We start from the raw sequence: 21,516 nt of genomic DNA on the forward strand, positions 1-21,516 counted from the left end.
AGTGGCTGGAGTTGAGTCAGTATGTTGGCAGCGGCCGCTAAATGTTAGTGGTGGCTGTTTAACAGTCTGATGGCCTTGAGATAGAAGCTGTTTTTCAGTCTCTCGGTCCCTGCTTTGATGCACCTGTACTGACCTCGCCTTCTGGATGATAGCGGGGTGAAACAGGCAGTGGCTTGGGTGGTTGTTGTCCTTGATGATCTTTATGGCCTTCCTGTGACATCGGGTGGTGTAGGTGTCCTGGAGGGCAGGTAGTTTGCCCCTGGTGATGCGTTCTGCAGACCTCACTACCCTCTGGAGAGCCTTACGGTTGTGGGCGGAGCATTGCCGTACCAGGCGGTGATACAGCCCGACAGGATGCTCTCGATTGTGCATCTGTAGAAGTTTGTGAGTGCTTTTGTGTACAAGCCGAATTTCTTCAGCCTCCTGAGGTTGAAGAGGCGCTGCTGCGCCTTCTTCACAACGCTGTCTGTGTGGGTGGACCAATTCAGTTTGTCCGTGATGTGTACACCGAGGAACTTAAAACTTTCCACCTTCTCCACTACGACCCGTCGATGTGGATAGGGGGTGCTCCCTCTGCTGTTTCCTGAAGTCCACAATCATCTCCTTTGTTTTGTTGACGTTGGTGTGAGGTTTATTTCCTGACACCACACTCCGAGGGCCCTCACCTCCTCCTGTAGGCCGTCTCGTCGTTGTTGGTAATCAAGCCTACCACTGTAGTGTCATCCGCAAACTTGATGATTGAGTTGGAGGCGTGCATGGCCACGCAGTCGTGGTGGAACAGGGAGTACAGGAGAGGGCTCAGAACGCACCCTTGTGGGGCCCCAGTGTTGAGGATCAGCGGGGTGGAGATGTTGTTACCTACCCTCACCACCTGGGGGGCGCCGTCAGAAGTCCAGGACCCAGTTGCACAGGCGGGGGGTCAGACCCAGGGTCTCGAGCTTGATGACGAGTTTGGAGGGTACTATGGTGTTAAATGCTGAGCTGTAATCGATGAACAGCATTCTCACATGGGTATTTCCTCTTGTCCAGATGGGTTAGGGCAGTGTGCAGTGTGGTTGCGATTGCGTCGTCTGTGGACCTATTGGGTCGGTAAGCAAATTGGAGTGGGTCTAGGGTGTGTCCGGTAGGGTGGAGGTGATATGGTCCTTGACTAGTCTCTCAAAGCACTTCATGATGACGGAAGTGAGTGCTACGGGGCGGTAGTCGTTTAGCTCAGTTACCTTAGCTTTCTTGGGAACAGGAACAATGGTGGCCCTCTTGAAGCATGTGGGGACAGCAGACTGGGATAAGGATTGATTGAATATGTCCGTAAACACACCAGCCAGCTGGTCTGCGCATGCTCTAGGCGCGGCTGGGAATGCCGTCTGGGCCTGCAGCCTTGCGAGGGTTAACACGTTTAAATGTTTTACTCACCTCGGCTGCAGTGAAGGAGAGCCCGCAGGTTTTGGTAGGGGGCCGTGTCAGTGGCACTGTATGTCCTCAAAGCGGGCAAAAAAGTTGTTAGCCTGTCTGGGAGCAAGACATCCTGGTCCGCGACGGGGCTGGTTTTCTTTTTGTAATCCGTGATTGACTTAGACCCTGCCACATACCTCTTGTGTCTGAGCTGTTGAATTGCGACTCGATTTTGTCTCTGTACTGAGACTTAGCCTGTTTGATTGCCTTGCGGAGAGAATAGCTACACTGTTTGTATTCGGTCATGCTTCCGGTCACCTTGCCCTGGTTAAAAGCAGTGGTTCGCGCTTTCAGTTTCACGCGAATGCTGCCGTCAATCCACGGTTTCTGGTTTGGGAATGTTTATCGTTGCTGTGGGTACGACATCGTCAATGCACTTCCTAATGAACTCGCTCCACCGAATCAGCATATTCGTCAATATTGTTGTTGGACGCGATGCGGAACATATTCCAATCCGCCGTGATCGAAGCATTGAACCATGTCACACGCCGTAGCCTTTCATCAGATCACATTAGATAATGGCTTCTCTGTATGGAAGAGCCTAGGATGTTGATATTGGCTACTTAATGCATACATTTTTACTATACAGCATATTGTAAATAGAATATACTGGTAGTGTATGGTAAGTACGTACTATATACACTGAGTGTACAAAACATTAGGAAACACTCTTTCCACGACAGACTGAGCAGGTGAAAGCTATGATACCTAATTGATGTCACTTGTTAAATCCACTTGAAATCAGTGTAGATGAAGGAGAGGAGACAGGTTAAAGAAGGATTTTTAAGCCTTGAGACAATTGAGACATGGATGTGTATGTGTGCCATTAGGAGGGTGAATGGGCAAAATATTTAGTGCCTTTGAACGGGGTATGGTAGTTGGTGCCAGGCACACCGGTTTGTGGCAAAAAATGCAACACTGCTGGGATGTTCACACTCAACAGTTTCCCTGTGTATCAAGATGTTCCACCACCCAAAGGACATTCAGCCAACTTGACACAACTGTGGGAAGCATTGGAGTCAACATGGGTCAGCATCCCTGTGGAACGCTTTCAACACTTGTAGAGCCATGCCCCAACGAATTAAAGCTGTTCTGAGGGCAAAACGGGGGAGGGGTGCAAGTCAATATTAGGAAAATGTTTTTAATGTTTTGTACACTGTCTACTTTAAAATTATTGGCACCCTTTATAAAGTCTTGTAAAATAAGTCAGTCAAATAATTAGCAATATTGTATGCTTAAAAAAYGGGAGTATTATGTAATTTTTGTGTTATTGACAGTACGTTTGTTTATCCCATGTGTAAATCTGTGTTGTTTTTGTCGCACTGCTTTGCTTTATCTTGGCCAGGTCGCAGTTGCAAATGAGAACTTGTTCTCAACTGGCCTACCTGGTTAAATAAAGGTTAAATATAACATATTGTGAAAAAGGAACCGTTTAGACAACCTTAGTGTTTCACTATACTCACTTTGTCTAGGGGACCTAGGCTTGCCTTATTGTTCTGTAACCTGACTAGTTGTGTGCATAAACATGAAAGTACCGGTGTGTGGACCATTTTTCCTTTCCTCCCGAACCATCTTCCTCACTGTGTGCGGGGATACGATACACTTGCGTCCAATACCAGGCAAGTTTATCACCGTTCCAGTCGTTTTAAACTTCATCTTTGTTGGACTAATAGGGGTAACTTGTGTGTTAGTTTTTGTTGCTATTATTTGGTACCCATTGCCTGATTTTATGAAGGTCAACCGCCATTTGTCTGTTACAGATCCCAGTTTTGGGACTGGTGCAGCAGATAATAGTAAGGATAAATGATGAAACAGGAGAACGTGGCTTCTCTTTCAAAGGTTCTCTCAATTATTTCCTTCAACGTTCTCTCAAGTGCAAACTGTCTTTTTCTGTCTTTAAATTGTGTTTCAATGTTTTCTTTTGTTTTCATTAAAGTGTATTTAATAATTTGTCTCCATAAATCCCTTACATATTATTTCATAAACATACAAAAAATACAAGTCACACAACAACATTTTTAAATTCCAATCCAATTCACATCCTCAAATGTTTTACATTTATACCCCAAACACATTGACTCTTAACTTGAATTCACCTGTTTAGGTTATAATTATGTAGTTGACTGTTGCCCACTAAAGCCCCATAGGAGACTAAAACATGACAGCCTTTAGACTGGCATTAGAAGTTACTTTATACCCATGCTCAAAATACATTCACCCAGTGTAAGAAGGGCTAATAGAATGACAAGAATATTGCAAATTACATTAATGCTAATTATTGACTGAACAAGCTAGGATGGGCTAACCGAAGCCAGCAACCACCTGACCGTAGTCAGCCAACAGCTAACCGGAGCTAGCTAATAGCTAGCAACTTTTCTAACATTTACAATTCCACAATTACAAAGTTCTGAAACGTCACAGTTACAACATTAAATTCTCTAAACCCTTTGGATATTGTCAGGAGTGTCTTTTTAAAAATAAAAATGTTCAGGAGTTAACTATTTGGMTTTTTTCTAGATCAAAGGAATGCCCCGCCATTTCATTTTACGCTCGACATGCGCTTTCAGTCAAGTACGAAGTTATACAATTACTATGTTGTTCAAAAACATTTGAGCGMTTTGCTGATGTCAATGTTGTGACCAGAGTGCCCTATGGTGGGGGCGTGGTTATGGTATGGGCAGGCATAAGCTATGGACGTAAGCTATGGCCAATCGCATTTTATCAATGGCAATTTGAATGCACAGAGATATCGTGACTAGATCCTGAGGCCCATTGTCTTGTCATTCATCTGCCGCCGTCACCTCATGTTTCAGCATGATAATGTATGGCCCCATGTCGCAAGGATGTGTACACAATTCCTGGAAGCTGAAAATGTACCAGTTCTTCCATGGCCTACATGTCACCCATTGAGCATGTTTGGGATGCTCTGGATCAACGTGTATGACAGCGTGTTCTAGTTCCCGCCWATATCCAGCAAGTTCGCACAGCCATCGGAGATTCCACAGGCCATACTAAACAGCCTGACCAACTCTATGCGAATGAGTTGTGTCGCGCAGCATGAGGCAAATGGTGGTCACAACAGATACTGACTGGTTTTCTGATCCACGCCACAACCTTTTGTTTTAAAGGTATCTGTGACCAACAGATGCATATCTGTACTCCCAGTCATGTGAAATCCATAGATTAGAGCCTTATTTATTTCAATTGACTGATTTCCCTATGTGAACTGTAACTCAGTAAAATCTTTGAAATTGTTGCGTGTTGCGTTTTATATTTTTATTCAGTATACATCTTAAATGACTGCATATTAACAAATTTGATGATATAATRGTCGAGCCKATTCAAAAGATTAAGGGAAATTACCCTGAAGTATGGTGCAGGACGATGTCACTTTAACAAAGTATATTCCTCATGAAAGGTCAATTTATCCATCTGAAACTTGCAAAAGTTGTTTAATACACATGTTTATGTGTATTATTGCGTTTATAATGTGTATTACCATGTTTATGATATGTATTAACATGTTTGTAATGTGTATTAACGTATTTATGATGTGTATTACCATGTTTTTAATGTGTATTACTGTTTTTATAATGTGTATTACTTTGTTTATAATGTGTATTACCATGTTTATAATATGTATTAACGTATTTATGATGTGTATTACCATGTTTATAATGTGCATATGTAACAGGGTTGGTTATGTTTCCACTTGCCTCTAAAGAAAGGTGTATTTAATGTTCAAGCATTCGTATTGGTTGGTTCAACTCTYATGACAATAAGGCGTGTTGTGATTGGCCCCACTTGCAGATAGGGGGAGATCGCGAACGTCAGGTCTTCCCAGTATGAAAATGTGATGCAAGGAGTAGGTCACGTAGTTTTTTCTATTTTCTATTTTACAATGTGTACAAGTTTGCTGTACATTACTGATTTATACATGTGTGGGTATATGGTACCTGTTAGGGATTGAGAGGCTTTCTGGGATGTGCTTTGGCATATGATTGCTGTAAATAAGTGTGTTACCTAGCATACACCGACGTAACGGTCACATAAGCCCACTGCTAACACAGTTGTCTTCATGCTACAGATTTTTGCCATCGACAGCCATCAATACCGTTAAGCCCTGCACAACTAACGTGCTGTTTCCTATTTAACAACAGCACCAGAAATAAATACATTTACATTTAAGTCATTTAGCAGACGCTCTTATCCAGAGCGACTTACAAATTGGTAAATGATGCTCAACTGGGACCACTGGCTGATGTGATTTATTTTGGACAAAACACAACGTAACGATTTACATCTGCTACACATAACCATGTTAATAATGTGTATTACTGTGTTTATGTGTATTAACGTGTTTATGATGTGTGTTACCGTTTTGATAATGTATATTACTGTGTTTATGTGTATTTCCGTGTTTATCATTTGTATTACTGTGTTTATTGTGTGTATTATTGTGTTTATAATGTGTAAAACCATGTTTATAATGTGTATTACCATACTTTCTCTTAGAAATTAAATGAAATTGTATTACCATAAGAACTCGAGTCATTACAGCAGTGTATATCTGCCGAAAAGCTTCTTTGCAAATGCAAACTGTAATGATAAAACAATGTCACATTTGTCTTTTTTTCCCCTCATTCATATGCATATAATATCAGTAAAACCCAGAACTAAAATCTTGAGTAATTTGGTCAGATGCTCTATCACCATTTATGATTATGCAGTGTGTCCACAACAGAATAATATTTGCATAATCTGTGACAAAATTCAAATGCAAAAATCTGGTTTGTTGTTTTCTGAGAACATTGTTCTGACAATATCTCTACAATTCCACTTATTGTAAAGAGTTAAAACTATAACTTTTATGTTATGGATGGTGTCAGGGAAAAATTACATACTTACCTGATTTGTTTGATATTAATAGTAAACAGTTATATATTGAACTAAGATTAAGACTGGCCTGCTAATACTGCGTTTTTATGGTGTCCACTCTAGCTTCCTCCAGTTAGTCTGGGCGTCTGGTTAAGGAAATGGGTTTTGCTAGGGATAGCTTGAGCTGATAGTAACTTGGTGATAAAAATCTAAAAGCTGGCATTCTATAGACAAGATCTGGTGTGTGTGACCCGAGATAGAGAGAGCCTGGAAGAGTTTATAACAATGCCTCATCTTCCTGGCATCTGGGAAACTAAGCCGGGTTGGAAGTTAAATAACATCCCGTGCATATAACCAGGAGATATACCAAGGTGGCTTATGGGAATAGTGGAAATGACTGACTGAGCACTTAGGGCCTATATAAGATCTGTTTTTTCATTATCAGTTATGCTCTCGGCAACACAACTTAGAGTGTGCGGTCGACGGTTTCATTGTTGCAATAATTAATCAATGTTGAATAAAGATGGTTGTTTGAATAATTGTCCAAGTCTTTCTCAGTACTGAAATGTCCACTACAATGGTCAGTCCTTCCATCCATAGTTCAGTCTAAGAATTTGATAGTGGTTACATTTCTCCATCCTCATCCCGAAGATGTTTACCAAAAAAGGTTACCGCTTTGTTGGGGTGTCTGCTTTGTTGTTGTTGGAATCCCAGATTGCTCCTTTAATTAAAGTACAATATTTTATGGTATTAAAAAGCTGTTTGCTGAGTAATAAGTCCACAGTCACAAAGGAAGTGTATGTAGATCTACATGTTTTTAATCAARGCTCAACATTTCACCATGAAAATCATATTTTATGAAACACAGGAAAATGGTAAGACTTTGATCTTCAATACTTTGGTCTTGTTTATTCAGCAACTTCTTTTCCCTGTAAGAATAAATAAATAATACAATGGATCAGTAATAATAATGAACATGATAAATTGAAACATTGATAAATATACAGATAGAATATAATGGATCAGTAATAATAATGAACATGATAATATATGGATAGAATATAATGGATCAAGTCTTTAGTGCTCAGTGCTCAGCTTGGATTTTAGATGTTGAAGTACTAACTGAATTACTCTCATAGATTGTTTAGCCCTTCCTGAAATGTTCTTCTTAGAGATCTTCAATACAGTTGAGTGTAAAAGGTCTGTATTGACCTCTGAGAAGACTGAATCATAGGTGGTGTTGATGTGGTCATATCTGAACATGAGTCAGGTATAGGTTTAGAAGCAGTTCTGTACCTTTCCAGAGTCACGGGTCTTGGCTCTGAGCTTGTTGACCTGAGTCTCAGCGATGTCAGCACGCTCCTCAGCCTCCTCCAGCTCATGCTGAACCTTCCTGAACTTAGACATGTGGCTATTGGCTGCTTCCTCCTGGGTGAGGAAAATAGAGGGAGAGCAGAACATCAGCATTTAAAGTTTGAAGCTTCAGGTAGCAAATTAATATTCTGTTTTAAAGGTATTTAAAAAACGAAATACAAGATTTAGGATAACAATGTATACAGGGAGCTAGATGATACATCAGAGAAAGTGAGTGGCAAAATGGGGGATCAAACCACTGCCTCCAGCACGATCACTAGACCAGCAAATTAATATTCAACCCCCTCTCCTTTAAGTTGGTAACACATTGGCACAGGAGGCACTCACAAATGGGTATAATTTCTTCAGTGTTTACTTGCACTATCAATTGTCATTGTTGACTGATGTGCTGTTGCTGTAGCAACACTTACTTCAAACTATGTAGTTTTGTCAGTGACTCACCGCTTCCTCAGAATGCCTCTTGTAGGCCTTCACTTTCATCTGCAGCTTATCAACCAGGTCCTGAAGTCTGCTTACGTTCTTCTTATCCTCCTCAGTCTGTAGGAGAAGATCAAAGAATCAATGTCAGTATAGTTTTATACACAAACCTGTCTGTGTTAGTGTCAGGTGTGTGAAGAATACACTTTCTCTTACCTGGTAAGTGAGCTCCTTGACTCTGCGCTCATACTTGCGGACTCCCTTGACCGCGTCTACACCTCTTCTCTGCTCGGCCTCCACCTCAGTCTCGAGCTCACGCACCTTTGTGGAACAAATACATTTAGGCATTTGTTTGAGGTGGTGAAAACAAATATTTGTAAAACAGAAGTAGTCTCTTACCCAGTCAAGGAGGCATAATTGTTGTCTTTCACTATGTATTTTTCCAAGTGGTTCCCAAAGTGGAATTTACATTTAAATTTGTTCATGAATATTGCTAGCAACAACAGATGAAACTACCAAGGATCTGTGGAACAAGATTAGAAGGTCCAATACAGTACAATGTAATATTATTAATCCACTGTTTATGTTCTAAACCCTTAGATGTACAACATGGGCATGGGAGGCTCACAGGGATACTGGTCGGCACATTATTCTGACAATTATACATTTTAAAGGTCAATTCTTCTTGTAGTTATATATCCTAATATATAGGACTTTTTTTATTTGATCGATTTTGTCATGCATTTAGCAGTGTACGTTGCAGTACCAGTATGGCCAATAGAGCCCGCCACTCGCCTCTTTTAATGTTATGAGTTTGCTTCTGTTATGGGGGCTCGCGAAGTTTGCCAAGTGAGTCCACAGCAAGACAGAAACACCGACATAAATATATTTGTATGTCTTTATTTTTAAGGTAAGTGAGAAAGTGAGGAAAAGCACCATATTCTAGAGAGTAATGTTTGTTAAGATTATGTTTTCATGTTTTTATGAACTTATGAAAATCCTGTAGCCTACAAGCTAAACTTCTAGCTGATAGCCCCTCATAGCAACGCTAGCTTCCCTAGTAACGGCCCTTAAATGTTTTTATGTTCTTTCCCAGGAGCCAAGACTTGATTAGTCCGAACATGCACTGCTGAAGTCATAGAAAACTGTGTGGATAATATTTATATCGCACTCTAAAGTAAGAGATGTGTTCTGATATTATGAAGGGGTCCCTGATGCAAAGACATTTGGGAATTCCTGATTAAGGTGGGTTATTGAGATAAAAAGTAATTACAAAATGCTCCTGTGCATTTCCAGCAATCGGTCTTTCAATCCACCCTAATCCCCCCTGCTGGTAACTCACCCTGGACTCCAGTTTCTGGAGCTGCTTCTTGCCTCCCTTCATGGCCAGATTCTCAGCCTCATCCAGGCGGTGCTGCAGGTCCTTGACTGTGACCTCCAGGTTCTTCTTCATCCTCTCCAGGTGAGACCTGGTGTCCTGCTCCTTCTTCAGCTCCTCAGCCATCATGGCCGCCTGGAATGGTAGTTTGTTTAATGCACCAATTGGCAAAAATCATAACGTCCTCTGAGATCTTTGTTGTTTAACCAGCCCTGCTACCATTGGCACTTGGGGACAAATCAAGTTGATGTAATTCAAGGACTCACGTCAGTGATGCCTTCTTGGCCTTCTCTTCTGCATTCCTGGCCTCCTGGACGATGTCGTCCACCTCTCCCTGCACCTGCACAGGTCAGTCCTCAGCTTCTTCTTGGTGTTCAGAGGGCTGGTGTTCTGAAGGAGGAAACAAGACGATTTGTTTGACTCTCAAGAAACTTACAAGGCTGAAATGATTCAATCTAAGCAAGCATTGTCAATTCAAGTGTGTTTAACGTATGCTTGGTTGAGAAATGGCTTTTGACCCATACCTGGGAGTGCAGCAGTCCACCACGCTCGCTGGCGTCTACCAGCTCAGTCCTCAGCCACTTTGCGGCCTCTCTCTGTGCTGCTCCAGAGCAACTCTCAGCTCCTCGATTTCAGCCACCATCAGACCGTTTCTGCGCTCCACCATGGCTGCCTGCTCCTTCATGTCTTCTGCGACACGGACGGCGTCATCAAGGTGCAATTGGGCATCCTGTGGTTCACAATGACATACGTTCATTAGGACTTGTGGAAGTAGGGGTGATAGGATGGGTGATAGAATGTTCATTGGAAGAATTTCCCAGTATCCCTACCTTTCTAAGTACATAGTCACTCTATTACAATTCCTCTGTTCTATTATTTTCTACAGATTTCAAAACAAATCCCTCTCCATGTTCAGATTTTGAGTTGATGTCCCATTACCTTTGAGCTGTCCTGCACGTTCCTCAGCTGTTTCTGGGCCTCAGCGGCCTGCCTGTTGGAGTGGCTCAGCTGGATCTCCATCTCGTTCAGGTCTCCCTCCATCTTCTTCTTCACCCTCAGGGCATCATTRCTGCTCCTGACCTCAGAGTCCAGGGTGCTCTGCATGGAGTCAACCACCCTCTGGCTGTTCCTCTTGATCTGCTCCATCTCCTCGTCCTTCTCAGCGATCTTCCTGTCCACCTCACCCTTGATCTGGTTCAGCTCCAGCTGCACACGCAGAATCTTGGATTCCTCGTGCTCCAGTGTTCCCTGGACAAACAGAAGCAGTCAGGCCAATTGTGTTCAATACATTTGGATGTAGGAATTATATATATATATATATATATATATATACTGTATATATATGACTACACTAAACACCATTACAGGGAGCATTAGCCTGTAGCTGGCGTTGGCTAGTTTAACACTGCTTTCCCCATCAAACAGCTGTAGTTTGTACCTCAGCCTCCTCCAGAGCGGTCTGGATCTCAGACTTCTCTGTCTCCACGGTCTTCCTGGCCTTCTCCAGCTCATGGATGCTCTTGCCAGTCTCTCCGATCTGCTCAGTCAGGTCAGAGATCTCCTCTGCGCACACACACACACACACAGGAGCAGTTTACACTTGGGAGATTTTCAGTGGATATCGCCAATGTGCTGAATTTGACATTAAATCATATTAACAGTTAATTAGCAGCACTTGCAAATCTAATCGCCTACCACTTATTTGGAATGTTAAAAGGAATACCGACTACAAATACAACAATATATGCAAATTATACTGTACATGTCATTTCTGAAATGGTGTAATATTAATGGTGATGATTGCAGTTCCCTCCATTTTCTAAACACTAGTCAAACATGAACCAAATAGAACTGCTGTCAAATGCTCACGTTGCAGGTTCTTGTTCTCTCTCTTCAGAGTCTCCAGATGATCCAGAGCCTCCTCGTAGGAGTTCTTCATCTTGAAGAGTTCAGTGCTCATAGAGCGAGCCTCCTTCTGAGCTCCTTCCAGCTCAGCCTGGCCCTCCTCATACTTCTGCTTCCACTCTGCCAGAACCTAGGAGAATCCATGGAATTTTCATTAGAAATCGAAGATGAAGAGTTTTTAAATTAGAAATGTGCAACAATTATACAATTGATAAAAAAGATAGGTTTATTATTTTTCACCTTGTCAAAGTTCCTCTGCTTCTTGTCGAGGTTGGCGGCCAATGCGTTGGCTCTCTCAACATCAATCATGAGGTCCTCCACCTCTCCCTGCAGCCTCTGCTTGGTCTTCTCCAGGGAGGCACACTTGGAGTTGGTCGCCTCAATGGTCTCCTCGGCATCCTGCAGACGCTGGGCCAGCTTCTTCCTGTTGGACAACAGAGGGAGGTTTTATGGTGTCACTTTTTATTTTATTTTGACAAACAATACATATTGATGTAACATTTTCTCAGAGTCCCCTACCACCCTCACCATCCACACCATATCTGAGTTTTTCTGTTGCGTGCGACTCACTTGGCCTCCTCCAGCTCCTCTGTGCGCTGGATNTTTTTCTGTTGCGTGCGACTCACTTGGCCTCCTCCAGCTCCTCTGTGCGCTGGATGGCATCAGTTTCATACTTAGTCCTCCACTGAGCCACCTCGCTGTTTGCCTTGGACATGCCGCGTTGCAGCTCTGCCTTGGCCTCCTGCTCCTCCTCAAACTGCTCCCTCAGGAGGTCACAGTCATGGCGGGCAGACTGGACACCGTGGGCCAGTGCGTTTTTAGCCTGTGAGAAAGAAAGACAAAGACAAAGACAAAGAGAGATTAGAGAGATAGTCAAACAAATGACAGTAAAAGTCTCTGAGGGTGGAGAGACAGTAGGAATCTCCGAGGGTGGCGTAGTCACCATCTATGTGAAGATATGGCTCTAAACTCTCCATTAGCTCTGAACTGTTTGCCCTGTGGGGTCCATTTTGGGTCCCTTACCTTGACCTCCTCCTCAATCGCCCTCTTCAGCTCCTCCACCTGCTGGGTGAAGGCCTGTTTTCCTCTGGTCAGCTGAGACACCAGAGCTTCCTTCTCCTCCAGCTGGCGACCAAACTCACCTGCAGGGACAGAGGGACATCTTGTAAATAGGGTCTCTGTTCTCTTGGATTGAAAATGTATTTTGAGGTATCGTAGGGCAATGTTAGGTGGGGAATAGTACAGTAGAAGCTATGTGGATACAGCCCCTAATACATGTTGTGTTCTACTGAAGGAAAGCATTGGGTTGTTTTTCATTGTTGATGGTACCATTTTCTGTCAGGAGTCTGGCTCTCTGTCCACTGATGTCGTTGACCTGGCGAACATTCTCATCATTCTTAGTCTTGAGCTCGCTCAGCTGGTCCTCAAGAGTACGGCATATCTTCTCCAGATTTCCCTGTTAGTGTAACATGTTCCATCATTACTTTATATATGGGACTCCTGTCAACTTCAGTTCACTTGAATGGTAATGTAGTTGACCCTCCTCAACACTGCTTGAACAAAACATTACTACTCACCTTAGCCTTGGCGACGGCCTCCATGTTGCTAGAGAGGTCATCAATCTCCATCTTGTACTCGCTCTTCTCCTTCTCCAGCTTCTGCTTGACGCGCTGCAGGTTGTCGATCTGCTCCCCGAGCTCAGCCACACTGTCGGCCTGCTTCTTGCGCAGYGCMGKGGCTGTGGCCTCATGCTGCAGGGTGGACTCTTCAAGATCACGACGCAGCTTCTGGAACTCAGCCTCACGCTTCTTGTTCATCTCAATCTGAGCAGCAGTGGCGCCTCCGGCCTCCTCCAGCCTCTCGCTGATCTCCTCAAGTTCCCTGGAGAGATCGGCCCTCTGCTTCTCAACCTTAGCCCTGGCAGCACGCTCAGCCTCAATTTCCTCCTCCAGCTCCTCAATACGGGCCTAGAACAGGGGGCAGGAGCAGGGGGGATGAACACTACAATACAGTTGAAACAATTGAACCTCACAAAATAATAATAGTATGTATATTTTGCATAAATGTGTTAATAAGTGTCCCCATTGCAGACTCCCACAGCCGGACCACACCAAGAAGATCAATCATCCTGTTTGTTGACGCCAAATTTGAATGGAAATTCCCATTACATCCTTGTGTCTAGTAAAGCTGTTGTTGTTGTTCTCTCTCCAGTGGGCTTGATAAAATTGCCTACCTCTGGGCCTGAACTCAGCTGAGATGTGAAGGCTCTGTGCTACCCAACGTGAAGGTCGCAACGAGTATGTGACCAAGGGACAGACTGCTGGCTTCAGGTTAAGACTGGCAAAAACACAGCATCTACCAATTTTCTGAGCACATAATTATCTTGGGGATGAAGTGCATTGCTTTTTAAAAATATGATTGTTGTTTATCCCAAGGTCTTATCACCTTATCATCAGACCACGGTTCAATAGCGAATGTATTAGTTGAGGTATTATGGTGCATCCAGGTTAATAACTCAGTCAGTGCTCGGCCAAGTCTATCTATGAGAGATTTCTTGGGGATGGTCATCCGTATCAACGAGATGTTGGAACACCAAGAATCCAAGGCAGTCTATATCGGTGTGCTCGAATTGCCGGGTTTAGATCTTTGATGTGAGTATGACACCAGAACAAGACAATAGTTTGTGATTCAGATTGATTTACAACCTTGTATGATGAAATGATCCCTTTTTAAAAATTCAATCAACAGTACAAACAGCATGGAGCAGCTGTGCATCAACTTCACCATGAGAAACTGCAAACAGTTGGTTCAACCACAACCATGTTCGTCCTGCGAGCAAGAGGAGTACAAGAAGGAGGGAATCGTCTGGGCCTTCATTGACTTCGGCATGGACTTGGCTGCCTGCATTAGCCTTATTGAGAGGTAAACTGTCTGTGAGATTTTTAATGGACCATAAAATCAACGATCATAGGTGATGCCCTGGTATGAGATATTATCACAGTGCGTACAACGTATCTGACTGTTGAGAACTCAATATGTTTCCTATTATGTGTCCCGTAAAGGAATTGTAATCCACATAGAATGTTTACTATTAAGGAAAGAATGTGATCCTAAATAGAAATATCACTAAATTTGCAGTGGTGGAATAAGTAGTCAAATTGGCATATTTGAGTGTAAAAGTAAAGATAACTGCTAAAAGTTAAAAAGTGCAACCCAGTAAAAGTCACCCCAGTAAAATACTACTTGAGTAAAAGTATGTTGGCTTTTAAAGTACTTAAGGATTCAAAAGTAAAGGAACTGCTAAAATGCTACTTAAGTATTCAAAAATAAAAAATAATTAACCATTTCAAATTCCAGATATTTAATCCACCTGTCGTGTCAGATGTTGAAAATAGGCTTTAAACAGCGAAAGCAAACGAAGCGTTGTGTGAGGACATCGATCAGTAGACAAAACATTACAAACAGCTATCTGCAAAGTAGCTAGTCACGAAAGTCAGGAAAAGCCAATAAAATATCGCTGACTTTGATGATCTTCGGATGTTTGCACTACGAGACTCCAGTTACACAATAAATGTTCGCTTTTGTTCGAATTAAGATTATTTTTATATCCCAAAACCCTCCATTTGGGTTGTGGGCGTTTTGTGGAGTAATCCACAGGCTCGTGCAGGTGATGACGGCAGACGAAAATTCCCAAAATTAGTAAAGTTTCGTAAGACACATGTCAAACGTTTGTTATAATCAATCCTCAGGTTGTTTTTAACATAAATAATCGATAATATTTCAAACCCGGACGGTAAACTATTCCAAAACAGAGAGAAAGAAAATGTCGAGCTACCACTTCCGCGCGCATTAACTAATTGAAGGACATCTGCGCAGTCCACTGAACGCGATGGGTGAGGAAATTTTCAAGAATAAAAGCTTGAAACTAGTCTAAAGGACTGGGTCACCACCTTGTGGAACCACAGGAAAAAGGAACCTGGGGATATCCTTTAAATGGAGGAAAGCAGCAATGAACCAGGGATTTTTCAAAATAAGAGCACTTCCTGGTTGGATTCCTCAGGTTTTCGCCTGCAAATCAGTTCTGCATACGCACAGACAATATTTGACAGGTTTTGGGAACATTTTAGGAGTTTTTCATCCTAAATCTGTCAATTATATGCATATTCTAGCATCTGGGCCTGAGAAATAGGCGTGTTACTTAGGGAAACGCTAATTTTTCCAAACATTAAAAATACTGCCCCCTAGCTTCAATATTAACCATTTCAAATACCAGATATTAAGCAACCAGACGACACAATTTCTTTTCTTTTTGTTATCTGACGGTAGCCAGTGTGGCACACTTCCCAACACCCAGACATAATTTAAAACAAGCATTTGTGTTTATGAGTCCGCCAAGCAGAGGCAGTAGGATAACCAGAGATGTTCTCTTCATCAAGTGTGTGAGTTGGACCATTTTTCCTTCAAAATGTAACGGAGTACTTTTGGGGTCAGGGAAATGTGTGGAGTAAAAAGTACATTATTTTAGTTAGGAATGCAGTGAAGTAAAAGTTGGCAAAAATATACATTTTAAATGCACCTTTTTCATTAACTAGGCAATCAGTAAGAACAAATTCTTTGTACAGTGACAGTGGCTTAACTGCCTTGTTCAGGGGCAGAACAACAGATTTTTACCTTGTTCGCTCGGGATTTTGATCCAGCAACCTTTCGATAACTACTGGTCCAACCTTCTACCACTAGGCTACCTGCCGCCTCAAGTTGGCCAAAAAATAAATGTTATATAAGTACAGATACCCCCAAAAACTGCTTAAGTTAGTACTTTAATAGTGTTTTTACTTAATACTTTACAACCACTGCCCTAATTGATATACATCTTTTTTTTCGTAAAGCTCATTGGGCATATTCTCCATCCTTGAAGAGGAGTGGCATGTTCCCCAAGTCTTAGGACACGACCTTGCAAGGACAAGCTGTAACGCCCAGCATCTTGGCAAAACAAAGGGCGTTTGAGAGGCCAAGGACCTGCCAAAGGCAGCAGAGGCCCACTCTCCCTGGTGGCACTTACGCCGGTACTGTGGACTACAACATCACTGGCTGCTGCGAGAAGAACAAGGATCCCCTGAAGACTTCAGGTTTGTCAGCTGTATGGAAGTCCCCAGTCAAAATTTTGCTGCCCGTGTATCCCCCTCCACCTCCTGAGGGTAAGACGAAGCACATGTCACAATATTTAACTAAATATAGTTACAACTCAGGACCCAAATGTTCTTTAGTCTTTCAATGTATCACAATTCTCAAGTTTATCACTGGTTGGATGTCATTCATACACTCTGTTAATTTAATCATACAATAGGTGCTTATTTTACATGATCTCATTGGCCCAGCATTTGCCATCTAGAATACGTGTGAAGTTAACCAGGAACATGTACTTTTCTAGGTATTCTTTTACTTCCCCCCATTTAAACAAGAATAAGCCAAGAAAGGAGGCAAGAAGAAGGGTGGGTTCCATGCAGACAGTGCCTCCCATTCTTCAAGGGTTGAGCTTTTGAAATGTGTAGATTCAGTTCCTTCAAAAGGCTGCATTTGCATTATCATAAATGATTTCCGTGAAACATTGTTTGTAACCCTCTACAGGAGAACTTAACATAAGCTGATGACCAACTGAGGCGAGCACTCATCCTCACAGTTGGTGCGCTGCCTGATGCCCCAAACGAGTACAAAGACTCCAGTGTACAGGCAATATCTGACTTACAAATGTCGATTCTATATCAGTACACTATCAGTGCTTTAACTTCCCACATCTATACCTGTTTTTGAGTATTAAAAGAGACTTGTTTGTTTACCAGGTCTGATGGAGAACCTTCCTGGTTATCCACCAAGTCAGTGTAATTGGTGTCATGAGGGGATCAGGATCGCAGAAAGGGCTTCCCAGGCAGAATCATTCTATGCTGATTCAAGCAGAGGTATGTCGCACACACAAACACAAAACAACACCACACAAACACATCACAGAAAGATCTGCTCCAAGGTTTTCCCAGCATCAGAAAGTCTACCTGTCATGTAATATAACCAATTTATTACAACGTGACTTACACTTTAAACTGTCTTCTCATTCAGGTACAAGTACTGAATGCCAGATTTATCCCTGAGGGCCAGTGTCATGGACAACAAGAAGCTTCGAGAAGCTGCTTGGCGCCAGTGTTGTGAATCCGAGGGATTACCAAGTTTGGACCCACACCAAGTCAGTCAAACACCCCCAGTAAAGATGAAACAAAACACAAACTGAATAATAACTTTAAACCCAGACCATCACAAAATCTCTGCCAGTGATCTAATCCATCCTTTTGTTCTTCTTGTATTTCACTAATGGAAAAGTGGGACAAAACATTGTACTGCTTTTTTCTTTCAAAGTCATACCATGACAAGTATAGACGAGAAACTAAACTTCATTATCAATTTGCATTTTGTTATGTCGTTGGCTGCAGATATTCTGTTATCGTAGTACATTATTTAATCTACAGTGCCCTCCAGAAAGTGATTCACACCGCCTTGACTTTTTATCATTTTTCACTGAAAAGTTGGGATTTAATGATTTATTGTTGATTTATTGTCAATTGATCTACACAAATGTTATTATGTTCAAAGTGGAAGAAATATTCAACATATATAAAAAATTATGAAAAATAAAACACTAATATATTCTTGATTTAAAAGTATTCAACCGTCTGAGCCAACACGTTAGACTTTAATTTTGGCACGTGAGTAGATCTGTGAGCCTTTCTGCGTAAGTCGTAAGAAGCTTTCCACACCTGATTGATACAATATTTGAAACATTATCTTCAAAAATTCTTCAAGCCTGTCAAGCTGGGTTGTTGACATTACTAGACAGCCATTTCAAGTCTTGGCCATAGATTTTCATGCCATTTAAGTCAAACTGTAACTTGGCCATTCACAAAGTGTAATCAATTAAAATCAATTTTTTTACCCTCTACCAAATGAGGTGCTTTTCTTTGCGAGGCATTGGGAAACTCCGGTGGTCTTGTGGTTTGGATCTGTGTTGTGAAGTGCACTGCTTGACCTAAGGGACCTTACAGATTAACTTGTATGTGTGCGGGTAAAAGATGAGTAGTCATTTAAAATGCATGTTAAACACTGATTGACTGGACACAGGGGAGTCGCATGCAAACTTATACGGTGGACTTGTTAAAGCACAACATTGTACTCCCTAACCTATTTAGAGCGTTGCAATGAAAAAGGGGTTGAAGTACTTATTGTTTAGAATGTCTTCAAAACATAATTCACTTTGACATTATGGGGTATTGTGTGTAGGCCAGCTGACACAACATCCTCAATGTAATCCATTTTAAATTCAGGCTGGAAAAAGTTGAGGGCTGTGAAATATTTTCTGAAGGCTCTGTACAACAGTACAATAACTAACAACTTAGAAACAACATATACACATGGTATGTTTTAACCGTTGCAAAGTTAATGTTGTTTAAATCAATCTAGTGGTGTTGTTCCCCTCTTTTGATTCAACCCTTTCTATCTTCACCATCTGTGGTCCATTGACCATGTTAACCTGTGTCTCAGGTGTTCTTCAAAGCCGGTGCTGCTGGTGTCCTGGAGAGATGAGAGATGAGAAGCTGGCCTCTCTAGTCGGCATTGTCCAGGCTCTCAGCCGTGGATTCCTCATGAGGAGAGAGTTTAGCAAGATGATGGAGAGGAGGTGAGGAATAGTAGACATCTTGCAAAGCTTTCTGTCAACCACCTGTATCTAATGCATTATGATTACATACTGTATATGCTGTGAGTTGTTCAGAATGAGAAAGACATCTTATAATGGTCTACTAAAGCTTTTGGGTTATTCATTTAGTCCAGAAATGGATGTAGCAACTAAGGATTCTAGCTTTATAGCTGCAGTTTGGACTTGGCTGTTCAATTGCATTAAATGTGTGGTTACCCATTCATTCTTGAAGTATATAAATGCCTATGAGCTTAGCATGAAACTGTCAGTCCTTGCATCTAGACGATGTCTCTAAATTTAAGAGGGTTACATTTCCTAGGCCCATTCCTCAGCTGTAAACAAACAGTGGCAGGTGTTCTGTTTTGTTGTTCATCTATCCCAGAATTAGCTTTAAGCATGTCACTCACCATGCTACTCCATCGTTCTGTCGACCAGAGAATCAATTTACGCCATCCAGTACAACATCCGCTCATTCATGAATGTCAAAACCTGGCCATGGATGAAGTTGTACTTCAAGATCAAGCCCCTGCTGCAGAGCGCTGAGACTGAGAAGGAGCTGGCCAACATGAAGGAGAACTATGAGAAGATGAAGACAGACCTGGCCAAGCTCTGTCCACAAAGAAGCAAATGGAGGAGAAGTTGGTGGCCCTGACGCAGGAGAAGAACGACCTGGCACTCCAAGTCGCATCTGTGAGTGAAACAACTACCCTCGTATGGCACATTTACATACACATGAATACACACACATACACACACATATGAACACACTGTAAAGTATGGCTACTCACACATTTTATTGCCCATGTTATATATTGTATATATTCATGAATGTCTATTGATTTGCTCTGACCTTTTGACTAAAGTGTATATTTTGATACACAAAGTCAGGTCGCTGATTTCTCCTGTTCTGAAACCAGGAAGGAGAAGCTGAACGATGCTGAGGAAAGGTTGAGGGGCTCATCAAGAGCAAGATCCAGCAGGAGGCCAAACTCAAAGAGACGACCGAGAGGCTGGAGGATGAGGAGAGATCAATGCTGAGTTGACTGCCAAGAAGAGGAAGCTGGAGGGATGAGTGCTCTGAGCTGAAGAAGGACATTGATGACCTGGAGCTCACCCTGGCCAAAGTGGAGAAGGAGAAGCACGCCACTGAAAACAAGGTCTTGTGTCTTATAATAGCAGTCTAACCAAACAATAATCAATCAATATCAACTCAAAACATAGCTAACAGAATGGAATTCACGTTGTATTGTGGGTGCAGGAAAATTAAGACACAAAGGAATTTCAGTTGGGGTACTCCCCACATTCATTGCATGTTCTCTCCCCCTCATTTATGACTTCCATCAGTACACTGCATGTGAACACTGCCATCTAGTGTTAAATCAGTACTGTAATTGTAGATGCAGTTCTAATCTTAATGAAATGAATGCAATATATAACAAACTAATCTCCCCTTTATGGTGAAGTATAATTATGTTGTGGCCATTTACAGGTTAAAAACCTGACAGAGGAGATGGCGTCTATGGATGAGAGTGTTGCCAAGCTGACCAAGGAGAGAGAAGCCCTCCAAGAGGCACACCAGCAGACACTGGATGACCTGCAGGCAGAGGAGGACAAAGTCAACACTCTGACCAAGGCCAAGACCAAGCTGGAACAGCAAGTGGACGACGTGAGTGGAGTTTGACATTTTGGCCATGATAGATGTAAGATGATATTATCTTCAGTTGTTTAGATTTTAACAATATATGTGTTTTATCTTCTAGCTTGAGGGTTCTCTGGAGCAAGAGAAGAAGCTCCGTATGGACCTTGAGAGATCCAAGAGAAAGCTGGAGGGAGATCTGAAACTGGCCCAGGAGTCCATAATGGACCTGGAGAATGACAAGCAGCAAACTGATGAGAAAATCAAGAAGTAAACACAAACAAATGACTACAGTATTACCTGCTATAATGGTTGTTCTTGACTAATTTTGTAATAATGAATTAACATTTCATGGATTCTAAAAGCAAAGTGAATGGTATGATCTCTCCCTTTACACTATCAAACAAAAACCAACTCTGCATCAACGTGTTTGGTGTTCTAGGAAGGAGTTTGAGACCACCCAGCTCCCAGCAAGGTTGAGGATGAGCAGTCTCTGGGAGCTCAGCTGCAGAAGAAGATCAAGGAACTCCAGGTCAGTACAGGATATAAGCTCCAGTACAGAAAAGCACAGACTTGAATCATTTCCTGAAAAACATTGTTCTGGTAGCACACATTTCCCAGTGGCTTCTGATGGCTGAGTAGGTTGGAAGATGGTGGTTCTGAACATTGTGGCTGTGGCTCCTGCATGGGTTGGTTCCTGCATTGGACACTCTACTGACTATATTATGTAACTGCTTTGTA

At 42.2% G+C, this 21,516-nt stretch overlaps 2 pseudogenes; one reads left to right on the plus strand and one right to left on the minus strand.

Moving 5' to 3' along the window:
* Positions 1 to 7,164: 7,164 nt before the first annotated feature.
* Positions 7,165 to 13,367, minus strand: LOC112077039 (myosin heavy chain, fast skeletal muscle-like; annotated as a pseudogene).
* A 795-nt stretch (positions 13,368 to 14,162) lies between these two features.
* LOC112077038 (myosin heavy chain, fast skeletal muscle-like) overlaps positions 14,163 to 21,516 on the plus strand; it is a 16,023-nt pseudogene continuing 8,669 nt past the window's right edge.

This window comes from Salvelinus sp. IW2-2015, unplaced genomic scaffold (assembly GCF_002910315.2).
Source record: "Salvelinus sp. IW2-2015 unplaced genomic scaffold, ASM291031v2 Un_scaffold4220, whole genome shotgun sequence".
In the NCBI taxonomy this organism is placed as follows: domain Eukaryota; kingdom Metazoa; phylum Chordata; class Actinopteri; order Salmoniformes; family Salmonidae; genus Salvelinus; species Salvelinus sp. IW2-2015.